Raw genomic sequence first — 11723 nt, 5'->3', positions numbered from 1 at the left:
ATTTAAGTATAGATTTAACATTTAGATATAGATTTAACATTTACATTTAACATTTAACATTTAGATATAGATTTAACATTTACATTTAACATTTAGATATAGATTTAACATTTAGATTTAAGTTCAACATTTAGATATAGATTTAACATTTGCATTTAACATTTAACATTTAGATATAGATTTAACATTTAGATATAGATGTAGCATTTAGATTTAACATTTAACATTTAGATATAGATTTAACATTTAGATTTAACATTTAACTATTTATTTTACTTTATAAACATATTGTTGACAATTGCATATAAGATCTTGTTTATTGTGAATTTCTGTCTTAAATGTGAGAAAAGGGAGTTAAATGTTAGAAAAGTGAGCTAAATAATCCAAATATATCAGCTATAGAATTTTATCTGAAATTTTACATTCGGCACCCCATAGGTAGGGCAGTTGTCCTGGCTCTGAAGAAGGGGGGGCTTGGTTCCATCTGTTTGGTTCAGACAAATTCTTTAAGGTCTTGCCCCTAGTGATGTTGTCGGCTAGAATGTTGGCTGAATCAAAGTAAGGCCAAGACTGTGGATCTGTTAGGTCTTAAAGTTCCGCCACTTGGGTGCCCAAAAATACTTTGTAGTGACATAAATCCAAAAGAAACCATCTTAGGACTGTGGTGGAATCTATCCACAAGGTAGTGTTGTCAATCCTCAGAGTGAGCTCTGTGAATAATAGTTTAGCCAGCCGGACTCCTGTTAGGGCTGCAGATAGCTCAAGGTGAAGTATGGACATCTGACATCTACTATGGTCACTGGCCCATAGTTGAGGGACCTGTGTTTGGACCCTATGAGGTCTTTGTCAATGTTCCAGCTAAGTCCAAGTGTGCTTTCAAAGGGGTCAGACTTCTCCAGGGCTAGACAGCGCTCTGTAGTGGGAGAACAAGCTTGCTTTGGTCAGTGACTGATCACTTCTACACATTACTTGCACATTGATAAAGATTGAATCCTGCAGAAAACAGCAGTGCTTTTAACATGTCAATCAAGGATCTTGCTTCCTCTTCAGATGTTAGAATTTGTAAACAATTGTCAACACAGCTCTACATAAAACCGCACATCCTCTTCATCTTGGCAGTGATTAATAAAATTATGCTGTAGTACTGTACATATATGGCACTGCGGGGGCTACAAGTAGTGCCAAAGGGGAGCACCTGCCATCAAAGATGTCTGGTTATTGGTCCCTGACCTGATCCTGCCACACAAACCTCAGAAGGAGTCTATGCTCTGATTGAAAGTGAATCTTGTGAAATATCCCTTTGATATTCCCACTGCTGACAATGGTATTTTAACAGAAATGGAGCAGCACTCCTAGAAGTGATGAACCAAGGGGTGGTCCAGACAGCAAGAAGTCATTAAGGTCATGTACCATGACCCTCCTCCACCGACTAAAATGTCGTCATTTTAGGCTGTGCATTCTTAAAAGATCATTGTTAGATTAGATAGGAGGAAGCACCATTTTTTATCCATTTAGTGGGGTAGGATTGTTCTGCTACAGCAAGACAATCAGCAGTAAATGCTCCATTTACAACAAAGCGGCTACGGCTGCTAAAGGAAGGAGGTACATAAAAGGATGCTGAGACCTCTTTAAACATTTGGATATCTTGTATTATAGTTCATAAATCCAAGGTCTCAGGCATTCCCTGCAGGCCAAGGTTCTGGAATGTAGAAGGCAGGCGCATGGTGCCCTCTGAGCTATCATCTAGTATACCATAGGTCTCTAGACTATGATGCAAAGTGACTTGGACTATCTTTAGTAAGAATTTCTTGGCTTTCAGTGGCCAGTCTAGGTAAAGAGTGTCAGTAGTGATACGGATGAGGCAGCTCACTTCTTTGGTTAGTTTTTTGGTGTCTCTCATATTAACCTCATGGAGCTCCTGGATATGTTTCCCATGACAAAGACTGCATGATTTCTAAAGATCACACTGAGCTGTATTGTAATAAATCTCAAGAGCCGGACCTGGTAATTCATGCAACACCAAAAGTATGTTTTAAGTATTTTATCAAAAGAGAAAGTGAAACCACCTAATGAAGTTCTGGTAACTGGACTGGCAGCACTGCAGTATAGAGGGGCAGGTTAGTGGCTGGGAGTTGGCACGGGAAAATATTAATTGTGCTTAGAAAGCCACTGACCTTAACTGGATCCATAAGGGACGTTAAATCCGATGCTGAATCCACTTTCCAGAAAGGGGTAGGCAATGTGGGTAAACACAGGGCAGTCCAGAATCATACACAGTTTTTAGGTGTTTGGCCCACATGCAGAGTCGGGAGGCAGAGAGCAGTTTAAGGTGTTTATTAATTAAACAGAGATGTAGAGAAGTGGAAGAACCATGACGGGAAAATGGTCTCAGGAATGGGATCCAGAGCAGTGAGAACCAGAAGACTTGATTTTGGACGTCAGAACATGAGAGAACGCTTGGAGTGGGATCCTGAGCGTGAGGCAACCTGAGAGAAACAGGAAATACGGATTAACGCAGGTAACGAGAGAGCTGTCAGAAGACAGTGGCCAACTGAGGTGTACCACACTAGGTTAACACTCGGGCTCCTCCAGCTTACAGCTCACGGCCTAAATACTCCCAGACCTCGGTGGTGAACAAGCCACAGGTGCGTGCCTTGCCCACCTGCCAACTACAATCACCTGTGGAGAAAGGAGAGAGGAAAAAAGGGCAGGCCACCAGAATGCTGCTCAGTGCTGCCTGCTGAGTCCTAACAGACTGGGAATGGAGCTGTCCTTAGATCCATGCAGTATATAGTATAATTATGACACTAGGTTTGATATTGTATCTATTCAGCAACATATTTAGTGTGTAAACTGATCTTGGATTACAGAGCATTGCTCATCTGAAATCTGTTCGCAAATCTGATGGTACTTTACTTAGCAGGCGGGCTACCTGTGATCCACATTTTAGCTCAGGATCACTATCTAGGCCCAAAGTCCTGAGCAAACCCACTTGGGTTTGTACTTGCAGAGCAAACTTCTCAAATCCTACCTTGTCGCCTCAACGAACTTCTGGAGGATCCATTATACTGGCAGTTCTATTCAGTGCAATCTGATGTGGCTCGCCAAACTTCTCATTAAGAGCCTCCATTGTGTTGGAATAGGGAGTGACAGAGTTTACTATAAATTTAAACTTCTTAGAAGTAATATCAAATGGTCATTTTACACTAAAATGACTACTAATAAAGTGTAGCAAGGTAGCAGTAACATTAACTGAAATACCCCACCAGTTGTTTCTTTGCACAAGTCACCATCACTTCACTGGGATTCCCAAGGTGAAGTGATATGACTATTGTGATAGGGTATTACCTTATGAATGTTGTCAATATATATATATATATATATATATATATATATATATATATATATATATATATATATATATATATATATAAAACAATGTGTGTATTCTGGAGCATGTAACAAAAGTAATTTCCCCCTGGGATCATTAAAGTAAAGTAAGTCTAAGTCTCAGTCTAAGTCTGATTAAACCGGATATGCCCACTGATGACAAGGCTAGCAAGTTAGAGCATTACCATTCTAAATATCAGCATTACTACCTATAGCAAGAAGAAACTATCTTCTTATTCCAAACTAATTATTGTGTACAAACAATTGAATGATTACTTACAGTATCTCAGCAGTGCACATAGTAATAATAGTAATAGCATCTTTATTGTCATTGAAACATACATTGAAACATACATTACAATGAAATTTGTTCTCTGCTTTTAACCCATCACCCTTGGGGCAGTGGGCTGCCATGTGTGGCGCCTGTGGAGCAATCTGGGGTTAAGGGTCTTGCTCAGGGACCCAGAGTGCAGGCACTGGGGATCGAACTGGGTACTTGCATCCTTCTCTAAGTGCAAGCGCGCTGCTCTAACCACTAGGCCAACACTCCGCAACAGGCGGAGTATCAACTACAGAGGGAACAGTCTGTGCCAGCTGCACACATTCACTCAATGAAAGACGTTCCTCAGCACACTTTCTGAACAACAACGAAAATCTTACCTCTAGGTGGCAGCGTATTGTGGAATATCCATGATAACAACCCCGACTCAATAGATATGAGTTGTGATATCTTGACATTCATTTGTATTTTTAATTCATTATTAAACTGCAGAATGACACTGTTCAACCCTGTTACAGTTAAATATGTTTAGCTACTCTTGTGGTACATTAGGTGGCGACTGAGCCTGGGTTGTCGGCTGTTATGCAGAGCTGGTAGCAAGGCTGCTAACCTGTTGCGTGAGCCACCTGCTTCGTTATAACCTTAAGTAAAGGGTTCAGGTTTTCAAAATTGGTTATCGTGATTTTTTTGGTTCATCTCACAATACAGAGATAATACAGGTACAGTCTGGGGAGGCCCAGACGTCCCTCTCCCCAGCCACTTGGGCCAGCTCCTCAGGAGGAATACCAAGGCGTTCCCAGCAGGGAGACATAGTCCCTCCAGCGTGTCCTGGGTCTTCCCCTGGGCCTCCTCCCGGTGGGACGTGCCCGGAACACCTCACCAGGGAGGCGTCCAGGACAGACCCGGCTGCAGAAACAAATTACAGGGGGGGCATTCCATTTTTTAGGGGGGCACACTTAAAATATAATAAAAATTCTTTTAGAAAAAAAAAGAAATCTTTTAGAAAGATTTACTAACAAAATATATCAAAATAGTTGTCTATGTCTGGAAGAAAACTAAAACCATTATAGTATAATGCCATCTCCTTCAATTCATACTGGTCAATTTATTTTTTTTAAATAAGTCGAATCTGTCAATCTGACATCATCAATGAATAATAGTTCTAATAATTAATATTGATTGTTATAATGAAACAAGAATAATGGTTAATCAAGTGTTTAGTCAGTGTAAACACCCAAGAGGGGTTGAGTTCTGCTTATCAACTTAAAAATAGTTTATGTTGCGTGTAAGAGAAATGTTTGAGCTATACTGAGAGAAATTAAGTTTATATGAAGGTAGATTTACAACTCACGTTGGGAAGCTATTAATAAGTTTTTGTTTTTTTCCGGCATGTTCTTATGTGTTTGATAGTCCTGCGCTTCTAACATGAGAGAGTTTGAGATTTGGGCTTGTTTTTTTCTTTAATGTTGGGCAGGTTTTATGCTGGGTTTGGGTTACTGGAAACTAACAGTAAGATAACCTGTAGCGCTGTGTCTTAACTCAAAAGTCCACCATAAGCTACACGCTGATAAACATGAGCACTGGTGTCAGGCTGAACACTGACTGATGTAAAAATTCATACTAGCAGAGGTTCTGTAATTACAGCAGCTATGAGAACAAGGATCAGAACAAAGCAGAGTTCACTTCTGCCTGCAAGTAACCCAAGTTTCTTAAGTTTGGCAGTTTTACTGCTAGGTTCTGCTACTTGTGCTTCTAGCTGTCCTAGCTAACCCTCTTAGCTGTCTAGCTAACCCTCCTAGCGTGAATGTTTACTCCAGTTTAGACTTCAGTCTGACATTTCAAACATAAATTAATGGCACTGCTTCCACCTCGCTCTCCTTTGCTTCGTGGTCACTTCTTGTAATTGTTTGGTAATCAGACCAAATTTCCATCCCGCTCTACCGACACCAACAGTGACCACAGCCGAACCGCGGCGGCGACTAAATGCTATGACTCAGTGTCCCGCCCCCTGATTGGCTAGCATGTTGCCTTCAGTCGTTGATTTGATTGGTTAAATTGTATGATTGACACATCAAAGATAGTACTAATAGGACGATGGCCACTCCGAGGTAAAAAAACAGAAACAAAAAACACACAGCTTACAGTCCAGGGCGGGCACGCCCCCCAATGCCCACCCATGCCACCAAGTCTGGTCCAGGAGGCATCCTGACCAGATGCCCGAGCCACCTCAACTGGCTCCTCTCGACGTGGAGGAGCAGCGGCTCTACTCTGAGTCCTCCCCGGATGACTGAGCTCCTCACCCTATCTCTAAGGGAGAGCCCAGACACACTACGGAGAAAACTCATTTCAGCCGCTTGTATCCGGGATCTCGTTCTTTCGGTCACGACCCAAAGCTCGTGACCATAGATGAGGGTAGGAACGTAGATCGACCGGTAAATCGAGAGCTTTGCCTTTTGGCTCAGCTCTCTCTTCACCACAACGGATCGGTACAGCGCCCGCTTCACAGCAGATGCTGCACCAATCCGCCTGTCGATCTCCCGCTCCATCCTCCCCTCATTCGTGAACAAGACCCCAAGATACTTGAACTCCTCCACTAGGGGCAGCACATCCTCCCCAACCCGGAGAAGGCACTCTACCCTTTTCCGGTTCAAGACCATGGTCTCGGATTTGGAGGCACTGATTTTCATCCTGGCCGCTTCGCACTCGGCTGCGAACCGCTCCAGTGAGAGCTGTAGATCATGCCCTGATGAAGCCAATAGGACCACGTCATCCGTGAATAGCAGAGACACAAAAAAAAAACTTTAAACACTGTAATCCACATAGGCACATACAGTGTCTCCATAAACAAGAGGTGTTTCTGATGCTGCTTTTTTAGGCCTAATTAAAACAATTCTTTATTTTTTTCTGAGTCCTCCAGACACTTTCAAAATGTGTACACAAGATTTCTGATCAAAACATTTAGAATGGATGCATTATTTTTGAACAGCTGACTGGCACTATTCAAGCAAAAGACTTTCAATAGGTTCCGAAGTGCATCATTGTACGCCACTTATTTTACCCTTCAAGTAACTGGCCCACGGGTGTGCAGCGTAAAAAAGTGGAGTAAAAAAGGCTTTAAACAAATCAACTTTGATATTTTTAGAGCAAATATGAAATTTATGTGCCACCATGCTTGATTGTGCATCATCATCATCATCATCATCATCATCATCAATCACTTCTAAAAAATCTGTCACATCCTGAGTTATTTAACCTTGTCAATAACAGATAATACATTGGCTGACAGTGTGAATAGGGGAAATTCATTTGTTGTATCCTCCTTTGTCCTAACAATCATTACCACAGTCTTTTTTGGGTCAAACCTTATGTCATATTGATGACCACATTCTAAGGAGACTCTGAGCAGTTGTTGCTGCCCAGCAGAATAGGGTGGATATGATAACTAAATCATCGGCAAAAATGGTGGTTTAAAAGTCGATCTCCCACCACACAGCCCGTTTTATAGTCTTAAAGCCTTTTTCAGAGGTCATCCATGTACAAATTTAGGAGCAAAATCGCACTTTGTCTAATCCTGTTTGTCACAAGGAAAAGGTGTGATGTTATATTTCCCCATATAACTGGCATGGTTTGGTTTGAATACCAAAAATGTAGGACCCAAATAAAATAAGGAGGAACCCCTCGCTCTTGTAATGTTATAAATAGTTTGCAATTATTAATGCAGTCAAGTGCCTTAGAGGCTTGCAAGAAACACAAAAACCTAGTAGAATTTTGTTTTGTGTGTTTACTTTTCTGCCTCTTTCAAAGCATAGATACACATATCAGTTCCATGTTTATTTTTAAAAACAAATTTTTCATCCGTTGTAACTATCATATTTTTGGACCATAAGGCACACCGGATTATAAGGTGCATTACATATTTTTTCCATCACTCCATCCCTCAAGTAAGGTGAGAAGATGTCCTCGATTTCCAAGGACAGACCCCATTTTGAATGACCTGTCCCCGCAAAAAAGCTTTCCATGGAAATGTCCCCGATTTCAGTAAATTATGAGGCAGTGGTTGCTGCTATTGGAATGATCCAAAAGGGCTCCACCGTGCTCTGCCGTGCTCATGGGTCTAAGATTTATTAGAAGGAAAATGTTCTGATTAATATTTTGTTCTTTTTTTAATTTACAGATGTTCACATAAACAAAGAAGGTACTCTGTTCTCTCCCTTGACCATTACATTCTTAATAATGATTAAACCCGCCATTTGTGTGCAGTGCTAATCCAAATTCCACCTTTGGGACGCACAAAATAATGGCAAAAATTGGGTGCAAATATTTGTTACTATATTGAACCAGACTGCATGTAAAGTAACCACATTTGCATCCAATTTCAACAGAATTTGAAAACTTTTCACTGAAACAGCAATGCTGGATATTTCTCTAAGGAAACAAGGGGGAGGGGTAGTAATAGTACCAGCAAGAATTTCAGACTACTTTTACCCCATGCATGGGGTATATTGGAGATGAAATACTTTAGGATTTTGACCCTGGCAGGAGATACATTTGCTCCCCTGAAACTGTGGGTTAGAGAAAAGTGTTATGGAAAAGGTAATATTAATCAAAATTGTATCTAATGTGGTATGAGGAAAAAGGTTTTGGGGCCTGGGGTCAAAGTGGTGATAAAGAATTTTAGGGTATGAGCTCCGGGAGGAGATACATTTGGCCCCCTACATATTGCAAAACGAGAATGTGTGTGTGTGTGTGTGTGTGTGTGTGTGTGTGTGTGTGTGTGTGTGTGTGTGTGTGTGTGTGTGTGTTAGGTAACAGAATCACTAAAAAAGATGAATCTTGGTGAGGCATGGGCCAAAGCTAAGTCTTTATTGCGATACTGTGTAGGGATCAAGCTCCATAATAATATCCGACTGATTGTGTGACAAAAAGTCAGAAAGAAAACAATAACTGCAGCTATAAGTGGTCCTACATACTGTTGGATCATGGACCAGGCCTTTGTAACACATGTATATCTATTTATGTTGTCATTTTTGTAAATAATCATTAGAATCAGTCATATCTTTGTACACTTAAGTTAGAATTAAATATTACAGACATCAGTGAAGCATCAATATAATATATTGATCAATATAATATATTTTTCTGCTGATACATAAGATAGGCTTTATTGATCTCACATTGGAGAAATTCACATGTCACATTGGCTCAGTAATCAGTAATCATAGGAAGAAGGTGCCTCAGGTATATACAGTGTGTCCCCGTTTATACAGTGGATCAAAAAGAATTAGATAAGAAAATAACAATAAAAAATATAAATAAGGCAGAGGATGTCTTATGTACATTCACGGTGACTTATATACATGTGTATTGACATATATTCAGGTGGTGATAGCAGCAGAAGTCACTTCTTTCAGGATTATTGTACAGAGTATTAAATAGAATTGCACATTAGTTATTGCATGTTGGTTATTACAGTTACATAAACCCCAAAAGCAAAACACAATCCACTTAGTTTCTCCAACAGCTTCAGCTCTAAGATGCTAAAGAAAGCAGTTTGATCAAATGGAAAGTATCTTTTTTCCAAAGTTATATATCCAAGCTTTAACACAACACATTCTATTATTTTCATTATGATCTTCTGATACTGCCACTTCAAAAGTTGCATAACATTTAACTTTGTCTAAGTTTGGTGACATTTGTTTGCTGACAGATTCTATATGTTTAAAAGTGAGAGGAAAGCACTTACATTGAAATCTTGATGTTCTACTCCTGTTGTGCATATTCTCCGTGAGTCACTGAGCCGTTGTCTGAAGGAGGGCGGGAATCTCTTTTTTTCCACAGTTTCTGGGAGGGTGTGTGTGTGGAGAGAAGGGGGGTTGGGGAGTAGTTGAATGCAGTAAGTTTAACCTGCCACTACGGGGACCATTGGAGCCAGGCCTACCATCAATTGTGTAATTAATATTATATTATTTTTATTTGAAAGGATTCAGGTTAGAAATTAGAAGTCTATTGAATGATTGAGTTATTGGAGGTCCTTACAAATATAAAGTCCGGTACTGACATATCAGGTTCTGGAAGTAGACGTCAGAAATGATTAAGTAGGAAGGGTTTGTTGAAAGTGACGTGGTCCATGAAAGGCGGAGGATGACTTTATATAAGGTGGGATTCAGATGTTGTGGACTCACTTCGCCTCAGAGAAGCAACGTCTGGATTTGCAGAGACCTACAACCTATCAGTAAGTTCAGCTATTCCCCCATAAACCTGTTGGCAGAATGTATGCATTATGAACTATGATTGGCAAATTATGACATTTGCTTTTTCTGTTTAATTTCTAATCTGTATTTGTATCATATCAACAGAAGTTTTTTGAAACAAACAAAAGAGATCAGAAGATGTCTTGTGAGTTTTTCTCCTCATAATTTTCTTTATTTTGGGGCATATTTCAACAGCAGGAGCTCCATTATCTTACTTTCTTGTCTTCTTTGTTCAGGAAATCCTTTAAGATCAGAGCTAATCGATTGGTCTGATTGACATTAAACTCACATCTTACTGCTAATGATGTTTTGTAGGTAACTGTAGACAAATCTGTATATCATTTGATTGACTTCAAAACTCATAAATTATATTTCTATGCTTCGAAAGATTTTAACAACCCAGCTCAAGGTCAACCAGATCAATTTCCAAAGTGTAAGATCCCAGCTCAAGGTCAAGCAGATCCATGTCCACACGATAAGATCCCAGCTCAAGGTCAAGCAGATCCATGTCCACACGATAAGATCCCAGCTCAAGGTCGACCAGATCCATGGGGATACACAGCTCAAGGTCCAAATAAAAGGTGTGTAAACAGGAGACATGTTGAGATATTTAAGCTAACATGTTATAAGTTATTGTAAAAAGGTAAGAGAAAAATTCCAATCACAATTACTGGAAGAATAAACCTACCACAGAAACACTGAAGAGATCCTTATCAAATCCAGTACTGCACACTGAGGTAATGCAACGAAACATTGTTTAAGAAGAAGACAGTAGAGCAACAAAACCAGAAATATTAAATCACCATGACACAAAAAATAGATTATTACCAAAGGATGATTTTTTTTATATGTACAACGTTTTGGTGGATCATATTTGTAATAGTTCACAAAATAATTTTGCCGTTGGCAGAGATTAGGACATATTAACAATAAATACTTAACCATATAAACATTGTGTATTTGCAGAAAGTAAACATTGATGGGGTCTGCATGCAAGTCCAGACAGAAGTAAGTAAGTCATCAACTCTATGCTGGCATCAAAATATAACAACCCAAATGTTTCACCCTGTTATTCTCTGTTTTTATCTTTCAGATGACCTACAAATGAATCATTTACTGTCCTGTTCCTATGTGATTTGAGGGAAAATTCTATTTGGTGTTGGCTTTATTAAAAAAAAGATGGGGTAGTGGGTCTGTTCTGCAATAATGAATCCTTTCAGTATGATCAGTATAATTTTATCTCGGGAAAAATAGGTCTGTCACCTATTGAAGTCTTACATTTTGGATATTATAGAAATCTAATTGAAAACAGCGAATGTATCCGTCTGATTAAAATTTTTTTCCCATGTAAATGAAATTTTGAAACACCTATTTTAATTCTTAATCAAAGTTGTTTATCGGGTCAATAAAAATATTAAAAACATTTATGTACAAATACAGTTGTGATTCTTTTTAATTTTTCATCATGAATGTATTTCCACGGTGCATGAACACATTTTCAAAGACAGTTTTTAAATGTGTCAAGCTCAAAGAAACCATGTTTCCACAAACTCTTTGTTTTACAAACTTGGCAAGTCTTGGGTCATGCCACTTCCAAATAAAATCATACATCAATAGCAATGTTTAACTGATTCTCACTTCCCCGTTTAGACTTTGAGTATTTATTTTCTTAAAACATTTGGACTTTATTTTTTTATTAATCAATTGTTTATTTTATTGAATGTATAGTATACAAAGTATTTTCTTAAACAAAAATACATAGGATCCATTTTGTGCAAGTTTTATATTTTATCTAAACAATA

The 11723-nt window shown here is 39.2% G+C and overlaps 1 long non-coding RNA gene across 1 annotated transcript; it reads left to right on the top strand.

Annotated features, from left to right (window-relative positions):
• Positions 1-10885: 10885 nt before the first annotated feature.
• Positions 10886-11090, top strand: LOC118561123. Its single transcript, XR_004929782.1, has 2 exons — positions 10886-10929; positions 11015-11090. It is a non-coding gene; the product is annotated as an uncharacterized LOC118561123 (long non-coding RNA).
• Positions 11091-11723: the final 633 nt, after the last annotated feature.

Source organism: Fundulus heteroclitus, unplaced genomic scaffold (genome assembly GCF_011125445.2).
Source record: "Fundulus heteroclitus isolate FHET01 unplaced genomic scaffold, MU-UCD_Fhet_4.1 scaffold_56, whole genome shotgun sequence".
NCBI classification, from domain to species: domain Eukaryota; kingdom Metazoa; phylum Chordata; class Actinopteri; order Cyprinodontiformes; family Fundulidae; genus Fundulus; species Fundulus heteroclitus.
Note: the sequence above shows the minus strand (reverse complement) of the source record. Positions and strands in the feature narration are given on the sequence as shown.